Source organism: Pelobates fuscus, chromosome 6, assembly GCF_036172605.1.
Source record: "Pelobates fuscus isolate aPelFus1 chromosome 6, aPelFus1.pri, whole genome shotgun sequence".
Lineage (NCBI taxonomy): Eukaryota > Metazoa > Chordata > Amphibia > Anura > Pelobatidae > Pelobates > Pelobates fuscus.
Genome location: NC_086322.1, coordinates 22,954,193 through 22,968,962, shown reverse-complemented (window position 1 = coordinate 22,968,962; position 14,770 = coordinate 22,954,193).

The following is a 14,770-nucleotide window of genomic DNA, read 5'->3' as shown; positions in this document are numbered from 1 at the left end:
ACAGGTCAAAATACCAAAGGTTACCACAGAGCAAGAAACATGCTATTGGGTACAGAGACCACAACAGAACATTAGCTACTGACCACAATGGGCTTTTATAGGTAGCTTACATCATTATTAAGATGCATTGACACTGCATTGTACATTGACAAGGAGATGGACCTTCCAGCAGAATCAGAATTGAAGTAAGAATAGTGTGAGACTGAGCATAAGACCCTAAAATGATTGTCTGCGAATGATGCAGGAGTGGCCAGGTACCATGACAAACACCAATCTTCCATTATACAATGAATGCAGCCTACGCGGAGCTTCTATGCCTGCTCAATGGCATAACATTTGTGACTGGACACGTCATGAGGAAGTCAGGTGCATGTAACGTACAATTACAGCACACTTTGGCCTCAATTTAATAAACTTTCCAAATGATTCACTATCATTAAAAAAAACCCATTACAAATGATTTATCTACAGAACTCGCCATTTAAGTATATAGGAATTTGTGTAGATAAGTCATTTAGAAAGCGTTTCTATCAGTATTGAATCATTTGGAAAGCTTATTAAATCGAGGTCTTAGTTTGAGAAAGAGGTTCTAATGGTCAATATTCATGTTTACCTGTAGAAGATAATACAACACAGCCGTCTCAGAGAAACAAGAGGAGTAAAGAAAAACTCTGGGAAAAGGGACATCCTCCTTTCCTCTTTGAAATGCCACCACAAATGCGATACAATTTAAGGTCCAGGCCCACAATAACCACCTGCAGACAATACCTTGTTTCCATCCAGGTACTCTCTCACACTAAAACCCTGATAATGGAAAACACGCAGAAACTCTATGGAGCTCTCTCCATAATGTTAGAGTCTAGACCACAACTAGATCCGATCCATCACAGATGCCCAGCCCAACAGTTTCCATGACAGACTGTCCCTAAGTTGCAGCAAAACCACATATTTGGTAATCTCTCCTCTACAGTCCTGATGACTAAAACCATGTTTTGTTTCCGCACAGTTAGAAGTTTCATTAAATGTAATAAGCTTTTGAAAAATTAGAAGTGACAATTTGATTAAGTATTTAACCAAAACGTTTATCTAAGTCACAAGAAATGTTCTTTTTGAAAGTTAAAGCATTAATTATTGGATTAGACTGTATGGAATCGGTGCAACACGTTTTGAATACACGCACACTGACTGCTGAGTACACACTGACTGCTGAGTACACACAGACTGCTGAGTACACACACACAAACACACAGAGAGACTGCTGAATACACACACACAGACTGCTGAATATACACAGACTGCTGAATACACACAGACTGCTGAATACACACACACATACTGGTGAATACACACATACTGGTGAATACACACACACATACTGGTGAATACACACACACAGACTGCAGTGAGGGTTGCAGTGTATGTGTGTGTGTGAGGGGCGCTGTGTGTGTTTGTGTGTGATGTGTACGAGGGGTGCTGTGTGTGTGACCGGTGCTGTGTGGGCCCCGCTGCCCTAAGCAATTTTTTTTCCAGTGCTCTAAAGAGTCCCACCGGGTAGCCCATGCACTTAGGGCCAACCGGTGGGCTTGTATCAGCAGGTCCTTGTGTGGTGGAATCTCGGTAAAAATAAATTTAGTAGGCCGAGATTACCACGTGGCATGTGTACGTGCATATGCTGACGTATCGATCAGTTGGTTGCACGAGGCAAGATACGATCAGTAGTGTATGGAGCATGTGCAAGAATACAGGATATAGTATTCCCCTCCTCCATTGTGCTGGACAGGCCATGCGGTCAAGCAGGAAGTTAATTCTTATTTGTATTGATTGGTCAAGAGAATGTGCGGGTGGAGCTTAATATGGGAGGAGTTATGTGCCTATATAAGGAGCCTGCACTATTGTCCGGGGCTCAGAACTTGCTGTATTTTGGTGACATTAGTCCCTCTGAGTCCCGATCGGTGATCCAATAAAGAATCTCTTCCTTCCTGAAGAAACCTGTGTCCATCTCTCTGTCCTTGGCTTCCGTCAGTTTCTCCGGTATCATTTGGTGCATTGGCCGGGAAGCTCATCGTTCAACGGTAGCTGAGAGGCAGAGGCGTGAGACGGTCTATCTTTGCCCACGTTCTCTACGGCTGCACCCCTGAACTTCTGCGTGGACCTCCCTTCGTCTCGGCGCCACTGGTCTGTTGTCCAGGAGATCATCGGCCTCTACGTAAGAAGTGCTGGGGTGTCCCCGTCGATGAGTGTGAACTCAGGTTCAGGAACGAGGAGGTAAGACAACTGCTGTTTTAGACGGCAGACCCACTAGGGGTATACCGATTGTGCGGTAGGCCCAAAAGGGGTTTAAATCTGTGTATGGAATCTGCCCCCTCTGTCGGAGGGAAGGAGCGAAGGCGCACCGCTCAATCGAACGCTCTTTAGTAAGACCGTTTGATTTGGTTTGGAGTCAGGCGGGGTCCTGTGTAAATAGCCCTAGCCGGACACCGGTGTCTTGTCTAGACTAGCGTTCTAGGGTGTATATTACGTTAGCTAGGTCGGAGGGACCGGGAGACTAAGCGGCGCCTGTGTAAATTCGGTTCGCTAGATCTCAACCTATCTTGGCTAAGTGGGAAGGCGTGTAAATTTGGAACCCACTAGATTTTTGATAGAGTAAATAGACTAAGAGGGTTCTGTTGTAAATTCCGCCCTCTAGTTCGCTATATGTGGTGCTTGGGCAGTGTGGCTAACCAAAACGGGTGTACATAGTTTTAGGTAGTCCATTCAAGGTACTGGCCAATAGTTTAGTTGGGATTGTATATGTGTTAAAGATTGTTAGTAAAGTGTATATCTTGTTAGATAGCGCGAGCTCAGCCGTCTAGCGAGAGTGTTAATAGTGTGTTGCTGTATCATAGTGCACGGTACCATAACCCTGTATATTTACTGACACTGTATATAAGTACTAATCATTGTCGTCTATTGCATGTTTAACACCATAACCACTAATAATTGTATTGTGACCTTAAATTGTGCTTTGACCTATGCTAACCGTACTGTAACCGCTGTTTGTAAAAGACGATGTTACTGGGGTGTGTTATAGACGGGTAATTCATATATAGAGAATTATAGCGTGGGTGACTGTATAGTTTCGCCAAAGGGCATAATATTGATTATTTAGTGACTGGTGTAACAGCTGTGTGTGTACGGGAATTCCCTGAGTGTTTATTGTGTTATTGTGTACGTTTCACTTGGTAACCGTACCACGTGGTGCTGTTGCCGAAGGAAACGTGTGTGACTGTTGAATAGAACGCGTGCATAGTATTCGTTGTCAACGACGTTCCATTGATAAGTATGGGCGCGTCGGAGTCAACGATTTTGGATCCCTTAGGTTGTATGGTAAAGCATTTTAAAAAGGGATTTAAAACATGTGATTTTGGGGTTAAAATGTCTCCTGTACGTTTGGTCACTTTGTGCACTAGGGAGTGGCCTATTTTGGTTGCGGCATGGCCACCACGTGGTAGTTTGGATCCAACCCTGATACAGCGTGTACACGTGGCTGTGTCAGGTAGGCCTGAACTTTACGGACAATTTCCATATATTGATTGTTGGAGACAGGCCGTAAACGACTCGCCAAAATGGATTCAGATATGCCACGAGGAGCAATGTCGCCTCATGGTGGCCAGGACTTGTTTGTCCACTAGGAAAGTGGTTAGGCCCATTTTGGACACGCCCCCTGAGTCCGAGATCCCTTTGCCGCCCCCTTACTTCCCTACAGGAAGAGGTGACGCGAGTGCAGGAAGTTCTATACCCCTCCCCTCATTGCCCTCATCCACTTCCGCTTCCTCCTCCAGTACAGAATCCACCCCCCCTCGTATTAAACCTCCCCTTCCGGAACCAGAACCAACCCCCGTTAGATCTGAATATCCTGATTTGGCGCCACTTCAAACTTCCGGTCAAGCTTCTTCTAGCTCGGCTGGGAGTATTCTATTTACTAGCTTTTCCCAAAATCAAGCTCCCACATCCTCATGCCTTATTTCCCCCCGACTGGAACACATAACTGACGCCCCTTCACGTAGCCCTATACTAACCAGACAACTGACCAGTACCCAACAACTTAAGCATTATCAGATGCCTCTTCGTCTGAATCTTGGGTCAGCCTATCTCGATGCCGCAGGTCAAATGGCACATGCTGACCCAGTCTTCGTATATGTCCCATTCACGACTACCGATCTCTTGAATTGGAAGACCCACAATTCCTTGTACACTGAGAAACCACAAGCTATGACCGATCTGTTCACCTCGATAGTTCAGACACATAATCCGACATGGGCTGATTGCCAGCAGTTATTAATGACATTGTTTAATAATGAGGAAAGGACAAGGATTAACCAAGCGGCCATTAAAGCGCTAGAGGATAGAGCCCCTGCTTTAAATCAAGCCAATCCGGCAGCATGGGCCGCAACACATTACCCTAATACCGATCCCGATTGGAATGTTAATGGCGCAGATATGGTTCAACTCAAAGCCTATAGAGACGCTATAATTGCTGGCATGAAAGTCGGAGGAAAGAAAGCTATTAATATGTCGAAGACAGTTGAGGTGATTCAGAAAAGTGATGAAGCGCCCAGTGTCTTTTATGACCGATCATTGGAGGCATACCGCTTGTATACCCCCTTTAATCCGGAAGACGCTGATAATTCCCGAATGGTAAACTCCGCCTTTGTCAGCCAAGCTTACGGAGATATTAAGCGCAAGCTACAAAAGTTAGAAGGGTTTGCAGGAATGTCTATCACCCAACTAATGGAGGTAGCAAATAAAGTATACATGAACAGGGAAACAGAGACAAAGAAAGAGGAAGAGCACAAGATGCGTAAAAAGGCTGATATGCTAGCGGTAGCGATCGCAGGCGTAGATAGACGGGGCCCAGATAGAGGCGATAGTAGATGGAATAGGGAGCCTTTGAGTAGGAATCAGTGCGCGTATTGCAAGGAAGAAGGGCATTGGAGAAACGAGTGTCCGCAAAGAGAGCAGTACGAGAGAGACCTACCCAGGGCAGGTTACGGAAACTTTAGAGGAAGAGCGAGAGGTAGAGGAGGCCCCGGAGGGAGCAATGGTAATAGAGGGAGTAATGGGAACAGAGGAAGTGTAAGGGAAGATAGGTACTATCCAGCAGCGCTTTGTAGGATTGGCTGACACGGTCATGGAGGACTATTGATACCGACCGGGCTCCATCCCCCTTGGTCGAGCGGAGCCTATGGTCGATGTATCAATAGGGGGAAAAAGGAGTGCGTTCATGATCGACACTGGTGCTGAACATTCGGTGGTGACTGATCTAGTTGCTCCTCCATCTGGAAGAACTATTACTGTAATAGGAGCAACTGGAAGAAGTGCTGCAAAACCGGTTCTTAAAAGTCGACTCTGTACATTGGGAGGCCACGTAGTAAAACATCAATTCCTTTATATGCCTGAATGTCCAGTCCAATTGCTGGGACGTGATATGCTATCTAAGTTACAAGCGCAGATTACGTTCCTACCAAATGGAACAACATCCTTAAAGTTTAATGGACCTTCAGGTATTATGACATTATCCGTACCAAAGGAAGAAGAGTGGCGACTTTATACAGCATTGACTAGCCAAAACCCTAGGAGTGATGAGTCCTTATTCAACATACCAGGAGTTTGGGCAGAGAACAACCCACCAGGACTGGCCCGCAATATTCCACCTATTAAAATCGAACTAAAACTTGGGGTTTATCCAGTGAGCCTAAGACAATATCACATCCCGCAGAAGGCTAAGAAGAACATCCAATCTTATCTGGATAAGTTCATACGGTATGGTATCCTAAAATTCTGTACTTCCCCCTGGAACACCCCATTGCTGCCTGTTCAAAAGCCCGGTACAGATGAGTATCGACCTGTGCAGGACTTGAGAGCAGTCAATGATGCGGTTGTTAGTATACATCCAGTTGTGCCCAATCCATATAACCTGCTTGCTTTAATTCCGGGCGGGGCTACTTACTTTACAGTCGTAGACCTCAAAGATGCCTTCTTTTGCCTCCGAATTGCTGCAGAAAGTCAATGTATCTTCGCTTTCCAATGGGAAAACGCTGTAACGGGCTCAAAACGCCAAATGACCTGGACAAGACTGCCCCAAGGGTTTAAAAATTCACCTACCCTATTTGGTTCAGCTCTAAGTCAAGATTTATTGGATTTCGAGTCCATCCCAGGAGAGTGTGTATTGTTACAATATGTAGATGACTTGTTGATAGCAGCAGTTACAAAGGAAATATGTCAGCAAGCAACGCACGATCTACTACACATTCTCTGGAAGGCAGGATACAAGGTGTCTAGAAAGAAGGCTCAGTTGTGTTTGCCAACTGTCAAATATCTGGGATTCCATATCTCTGAAGGTCAAAGAATTATGGGGCCAGAGAGAAAAGAAGCTGTGTGCCAAATACCGATACCCAAGAATAGAAGACAAGTGCGAGAATTCTTGGGGGCAGCAGGCTTCTGTAGGATATGGATTCCCAGCTACGCGATACTGGCAAAACCTCTGTATGCAGCTATCAAAGGTACAGAGCACGACCCCTTCTTATGGACTCAAGAACAGCAAACGGCATTTGAAGATGTGAAGAAGGCTTTGATGAGTGCCCCAGCATTAGGTCTACCTGATCACACACGACCATTCTACCTGTATGTACATGAGCAAAGAAGAATGGCTGTGGGAGTATTGACACAGTACTTGGGATCATGGCAAAGACCTGTTGCCTACATGTCTAAACAACTGGATGCAGTGGCCAGCGGACTTCCACCTTGTCTAAGAGCCGTAGCTGCAGCCGCCCTGCTAGTAGCTGAAGCCGATAAACTCACTCTGGGTCAAGAACTTTATGTACGAGTCCCACATGCAGTACAGACGTTGTTGGATTACAAAGGAAATCATTGGTTTAGTAACAGCCGTATGACCAAGTATCAAGCAATGTTGTGTGAAAACCCAAGAGTGCATTTAGAGACTGTAAACACCTTAAATCCAGCTACCTTTTTGCCACAACCTACTGAAAGTCAACATGATTGTTTGGAAGTAATGGATGAAGTATTTTCAAGTAGACCAGATCTTCGTGATTTTCCCATCCAGAACCCCGATGTTCAATATTACACCGACGGCAGTAGTTATGTGAAAGAAGGGATCCGCTATGCAGGATATGCAGTAACAACGATAGACAAGGTGATAGAAGCTCGGCCACTGGCAAAAGGAACATCAGCACAAAAGGCAGAATTGATAGCACTGACACGAGCATTACAATTGGCTGAAGGTTTAAGAGTGAACATCTACACGGACTCCAAGTATGCGTTTTTAACCACTCATGCCCACGGAGCTTTGTATAAAGAAAGAGGACTATTGAATTCAGAAGGCAAGGAAATCAAGTACGCAGCTGAAATCCTACAACTATTGGAAGCAGTGTGGGAGCCGAAAGAAGTCGGTATTATACATTGTCGAGCGCATCTGAGAGGAGATGGTGATGTAACCAAAGGAAATCGGATGGCAGATAGTGCAGCTAAGCGTGCCGCTGAATCGGGAAGACAGGAGTATGTGGGGCATATAGCTGCTCTTATACCAACTCCACTGTCTCAATGGACTCCAGTTTATACAGCTCAAGAAGAGGAGTGGTTAAAGACTGAACCTGGAAAGTATTTGGAGAACAAATGGTATCAGTTAGAAGATGGAAGAATAGTCATTCCAGCATCACTAGCGGTAGAAATTGTCCAAAACTATCACAACGGGACACATTCTGGCAGAGATAGTACAGAAGAATCCCTCAGAAAACATTTCTACATACCAAGATTGTCCAACTTGACTCAGACCATTGTACGAAGATGTGTAACGTGTGCTAAAAATAATGCAAGGCAAGGACCAGTAAAGCCACCAGGAGTCCAGTTTATGGGGGGACTCCCCATGTCCGATTTACAAATTGACTATACAGTAATGCCTAAATCTGGTGGACATCGCTACCTGCTGGTAGTTGTGTGTACCTATTCAGGCTGGGTAGAAGCATGTCCTACTCGTACGGAGAAAGCAGGGGAAGTTGTGAGATTCCTGCTACGAGAAATAATACCCCGATATGGACTACCCTGCTCTATAGGATCGGACAATGGTCCAGCTTTTGTTCATCAGTGCCTACAACAACTGACTCATATGCTTGGTATAAAGTGGATGCTTCATACGGCATATAGACCCCAGAGTTCTGGTAAGGTAGAGAGAATGAATAGAACTATTAAGAATCAGTTGGCTAAAATGTGTCAGGAAACCCAACTTAAGTGGAACGTTCTCTTGCCCATAGCTCTATTGCGAATCCGCAGTACACCTACCAGAAGGATGGGCCTCTCTCCTTTTGAAATCATGTATGGGCGACCACCTCCCGTACTTGGTAACTTAAGGGGGGATTTGAGTCAGTTGGGAGAAGGAATTACCCGGCAGCAGGTTGTAGAGTTGGGTAAGACTATGGAGGAGGTACAGAAATGGGTACAAGATAGATTACCTGTGAATATTTATCCCCCAGTTCATAGTTACCACCCAGGAGACCAAGTGTGGATTAAAGAGTGGAATAATGTACCGTTAGGGCCCAAGTGGAGAGGTCCTTATGTTGTTCTTTTGTCTACCCCTACAGCGATAAAAGTAGCCGAAGTGACTCCGTGGATGTCAGGATCGGGACAGGGATCCAACACGCAGAGTACAAACAGGTGGTAGGTACGTATACCGGACCTTAGAATGGCCGGACTTAACGTAAGGAGTAAGTAGAGAATGGTCAGGAACAAGCCGAGGTCGAGGGAACGAGAGGACAGGTAAGCGAGAGACAAGCCGAGTCAAAGGGTAACAGAGATAAACAGGGTAGTACAAACAAGCCGGGTCAGAACCAAAGAGACAACTAGAATACAAGAGCACTGAGTGACTAGACAGGCTAGAACCACGACAGGGCAATGAGCAGATGCCGAAAGCCTTACTTTATACCTTGATTCTAGAGGGTAATAACGCCCCCGACGGGTCCTGATTAGTGCTCGGGACTTGACTGACAGGTCGACCCGGGTTGGCGTCATGACGTCGACTACTGAGCGTCGCGTCATATAAGGAAGTGGATCCCTCGCGGTCGGCTTGTAAATGGCCGAGAGAACCGCGAGGAACGGAAGAAACAACCCCTCTGGGAGGATAAACGTCTAAGTCTCTCACCTCCTCTGAGGTAGAGACTACAGGTACCCTGACAGTGGATACATCACTCCAGGGTTAAACCAGCAGCAGTCGATTCTTGGCAAGCTACAGCAGATCCAGAGAATCCCTGCAAGATCCGGTTAAAGCGCACGACTCAGTCGGAGTGACGAGGAACCTTGTGGATTACAAATTTTATTGTTTCAGAGATTTGGTAAGTGAGTGAGAAGGTCATAATAAAGCCTGTCCGCTTACCAACGAGTGTATAAGCCAGGAAAAGTCCCGAAGGGACCCCTGTGAAGACGAGCAGAACTCCATTCCCTGCAGCCCTTACATCCTGGAAGCTGAGGTGCCTTCGCATGGACGAAGACTGAGGATGACGACGAAAGATGTATTCTTAATAATGTTTTTATATGTGTATTTTTATATTCAGGAAGGTAGAGGTACCGACACTCCTAGCTGTGAGGTATGCATTAAGACTACAAGAACAGGTAACCATATTTCCCAAACCCTAATTTGGCATTCGCAATACGAGTGTAAAGGAGATGTATCAAGATGTAGATACCTAAATATAGAATATAGTGTGTGCCATTTAGGAGTAGGAGAACCTAAGTGCTTCAGTCCAGAGTATCAACCTCGTACAATTTGGTTGACTCTCAGGAATGGAGATCCTCAGGGGACCCTGATTAATAAGACGGTATTAGAATCCGTACATTCTTCGGGTGTTCTGCTATTTGATGCGTGTAAGGCGATATCAAGTGGTAGAAAGCCGTGGAATGTATGTGGGGATCTTAGATGGGAGAGGACGTATGGGTCTAACGATAAATATATTTGTCCCAGTAGTAAAAATAAGTATGTGAGCCCTAGATGCCCAAATAGAGATTATAACTTTTGCCCATATTGGTCTTGTGTGGGGTGGGCAACTTGGGGACAGACAGTAGACAAGGACATGATTGTGACTAAGTTGCCTACTAGTCCATATTGTAAGTCTATGGAATGCAATCCAGTCCATATACTTATAAATAACCCCGACAAGTTCTTAGATAAATATGGTAATTTATTTGGGTTTCAAATATATGGGACGGGTTTAGATCCTGGGACAGTATTGTTTATAGGGATAGAGACTGATACGGTATCCTCCCAGACTCATCAAGTATACCATTCCTTTTATGAAGAGATGAGCATAGATAACAAGATCCCCCATAATGCTAAAAACCTGTTTATCGATTTAGCTGAAAGTATTGCCGGTAGTCTTAATGTTACCAACTGCTATGTGTGTGGAGGTACTAACATGGGAGACCAATGGCCTTGGGAAGCAAAGGAGGTATTGTCCGGTTCTGAGGCAGTTGACCAATTAATATCTACACAAGCCGATTATCATATGAGTGTTAGAGGTAAATCTGAGTGGAGATTAAAGACCTCCATCATAGGTTATGTTTGCATAGCGAGGAAAGGAATGATGTATAATACTTCTGTAGGAGAATTAACTTGTCTAGGGCAAAAAGCTTATGATGATGATACGAAGAATACAACTTGGTGGTCGGCTTCAAATGTCTCAGAACCATCTAACCCGTTTGCTAGATACGCCAATTTAAAGGATGTGTGGTTTGATTTATCCATCACATCTAACTGGAGAGCCCCAGCAAATTTGTACTGGATCTGTGGTAAGAAAGCCTATTCGGAGTTGCCACAGGACTGGGAAGGGGCATGTGTGTTGGGTATGCTCAAACCATCCTTCTTCTTGTTACCTATTGAAACAGGTGAGACTTTAGGTGTTAAAGTGTATGATGTGAATCATAGGAAGAAAAGGGGACCCATAGAGATAGGCGCCTGGGAAGATAATGAATGGCCTCCCCAGCGTATTATAGATTACTATGGGCCAGCCACGTGGGCAGAGGACGGTACCTTTGGTTATAGAACCCCAATTTATATACTCAACCGTATTATAAGATTACAGGCAGTGGTTGAGATCATTACTAACGAGACATCACAAGCGCTCAATCTTCTAGCGAAGCACAATACCAGGATGAGGACAGCAGTATACCAAAATAGATTAGCCTTGGATTACCTTTTGGCAGTAGAGGGAGGTGTATGTGGGAAGTTTAACCTGAGCAATTGCTGTCTTCAAATAGATGACGAAGGGCAAGCAATAGCTGAACTTACTAGCCATATGGTTAAACTAGCGCATGTGCCTACTCAGGTATGGAAAGGGTATAATCCAAGTAGTTGGTTTGGTAGCTGGTATGAGTGGTTTGGAGGGCTTAAGGCAGTGGTAGGTGGAGTCCTACTAATTTTAATGTTGTGTCTACTCCTGCCGTGTCTTATACCCTTAGTAGTTAGGTCTGTGCAAAGCCTGATAGAAATTATAGCAGAGAGGAAGGCTGCTGCACAGATAATGGCAATTTATAAATATAAGGCTCTAGATCAGGGAGAACCAATGCAGGAAGATGAGTGTTGAAGATTCACATCATAGATAAGTCTGGTCTGGTTCAAGGTAACTTGCGGTGTATGCAAACCAAGGTTAAGTGATGCCTCAAGTAATTGTGAAATATCAAGAGGCATCAAAGGGGGGAATGTGGTGGAATCTCGGTAAAAATAAATTTAGTAGGCCGAGATTACCACGTGGCATGTGTACGTGCATATGCTGACGTATCGATCAGTTGGTTGCACGAGGCAAGATACGATCAGTAGTGTACGGAGCATGTGCAAGAATACAGGATATAGTATTCCCCTCCTCCATTGTGCTGGACAGGCCATGCGGTCAAGCAGGAAGTTAATTCTTATTTGTATTGATTGGTTAAGAGAATGTGCGGGTGGAGCTTAATATGGGAGGAGTTATGTGCCTATATAAGGAGCCTGCACTATTGTCAGGGGCTCAGAACTTGCTGTATTTTGGTGACATTAGTCCCTCTGAGTCCCGATCGGTGATCCAATAAAGAATCTCTTCCTTCCTGAAGAAACCTGTGTCCATCTCTCTGTGCTTGGCTTCCGTCAGTTTCTCCGGTATCACTTGCTTTTTGCCAGTATGGGAGGAAGTGACAGCCGCAAGTCACTTCCTCCCATAAAGAGAGGAGCAGCTCGGGAGGGGGCAGGAGGAGTCGTACGAAAGGAAGGAGGCAGTGGCAGTAAGGATTAAGGCTCCTCACTCCCATTAGTCTCAGGCACCACACTGGACCCCAGGAAAGCCACCCTCCAGCAAAAGGTAGGAAACTGGAGGGTGGGTTTAAAAAGGTACATTTTACATGTGTGTATGTGTGTGTGCCAGTATGTCTGTCAGTGTATGTGCCTGTGTATCTGTATGTGTATATGAACCTAAATGTTGTTAGTGTGTGTATCTGTGTGTCTATCTGTATGTAGTCATTGTGTGTATCTGTGTATCTGAGCACCAACATTAAAGGACCGCTATATGCACCCAGACCACTTCAGCTCAATGAAGTGGTCTGTGTGCCAGGTCCTTCTGTAAACATAGCAGTTTAAGAGAAACTGCTATGTTTACTTTAGGGTTAATCCAGCCTCTAGTGGCTGTCTCATTGACAGCCGCTAGAGGCGCTTCCGCGCTTCTCACTGTGATTTTCACAGTGAGAAGACGCCAGCGTCCATAGGAAAGCATTGAGAAATGCTTTCCTACGCACTGACTGAATGCACGCGCGGCTCTTGCTGCGCATGCGCATTCAGCAGATGAAGTCGGAAGAGGGAGGAGAGTCCCCAACGCCGAGGGAGCCCAGTGCGGGAGAAAGGTAAGTGTTTAACCCCTTCCTCCACCTTCAGCCCGGCGGGAGTGGGACCCTGAGGGTGGGGGGACCTAAAGACCCTATAGTGCCAAGAAAACGAGTTTGTTTTCCTGGCACTATAGTGGTCCTTTAAATACAAATACACTCCTCCATTCCAACTTCAATATTACATACAAACACACTCCTGCATTGAAACGTCAAGACTACATAAAAACACACCTCTGTGTTAAACAACAAAATTATATATAAACAAACCCCTACATTAAAAAACAAACACTACCTTTTGTCCAACCTTGCAGTTGGGGGGCCCAATAAAATTCTTGCACCAGGACTCTTTCTACTTTAGTTCCTGCCACTGCGTTGAGGTGGATGCCGTGATTGCATGCCAGGGAGTGGGGGGTGGGGGAAGGCATGGTCCAGGGGGCCCAAACAAATACTTGCCCAGGGTACAATCATCATTAAAGATGGCCTGTAATTACTCCAACATTGCTGCTAATAAATCCAGTTGTTTCGCTCTTTGCTGTAGTAGGGCTTCTTTAGACTTGTCTAGTGAGCTCACTGCTGCGTAGTGTTAATCTGGAAAATGCAGATTAGTGTTTGCCAAAAAAAAAAAAATGATTGAGAAACAAAAAAGGGCCAATCAGTGTACTGCAAAATATATATATATAACAAATAGTAAGTACATATATTTTGCAGCACACTGATTGGCCCATTTTACAGCAATTTGGTTCACAGATCAAGTGATAAAAAGTTACCAATAGATGGTGAAACAGGAAGAACAATAAAAAAAATTTGTATTTATATATATATATAATTTATTTTATTTGACTGCTCCTCCATTTTCAATCTACTGATTTCTCACCTGATCTCTCACCAAAATCAACATTTAGTGGCTGTCCCCTAGCCATCAATCATTTGTTTTCCTATCAATAATTTTTATTTTATTCTGGAACTAATCCAAAACCCTAATCTCAAAGCAGCTGAATATATTCCGGTATCGCCTTGTCATTTGCTCGGTATTACGTTCAGATGTTTCTTCTCAGATATGGAATTCGGCCGATCAGCCCAAATTCGGCTGAATCTCAATTTGAACGAAACCGAATATTGTAGTCTAATTTTTGGCATTACATGGTCTGTTGGCATAACACCAGGTATTAAATCTATTTTTTTCACATAAATGTCTCTAGTATTTCCTGATGGCATATGTGCATATTTTTTACAAGAAGCAGAGTCCTGTGAATTTCTGTTTTGGAAATTTTATAACCTAGAGTTATAACCTCTAGCTGGAGTGTCAGGGTGAGAGGTCCAGGTAAAATATAAATATACTGCTTTTATTTACAAGAGTCATATGAGGTGCAATGTTGTGTAAGTCTCATCAATGTTCTGTCCCTTCAGGGTATCTGTATAGGTCACGGTAATTAATAAGCCATACATCGTACTGATACAGACAGCGAACAATCAATAAGCTGTGCATGGAAGGAGAGAAGAGCCGCTATCTTATCTCCCTAGTGGATTGTGCATCGAGACCAGCCGAACGAGAAGAACAACTCAAGACTAGAATCAAGTTGAGTGTACGTCAGGTTGTGCTAGCGCTGGGTCATGTCAATAATGAGGAATTTGCTCAACCTGCTGCTGCAATGAATGTTGGCAGGTGTCAGTTCATGACATTTCCTCCTGGCACTCCACATTTAAAAGATACTTTTCAGATCCTTAAATATTGATAGTTTAAATGTCACCAGCTTCTCATCAGGAACACAAGAGCGAGGAACGCGCAAGGAGAGTTTAATTGCAAGAAAGATATGTAAAGGCAGTAAGGTCAACGGAGGAGATCTGGGCAGACTGCACTTCTATCGTTTTAAGAAGAAACTTTGCA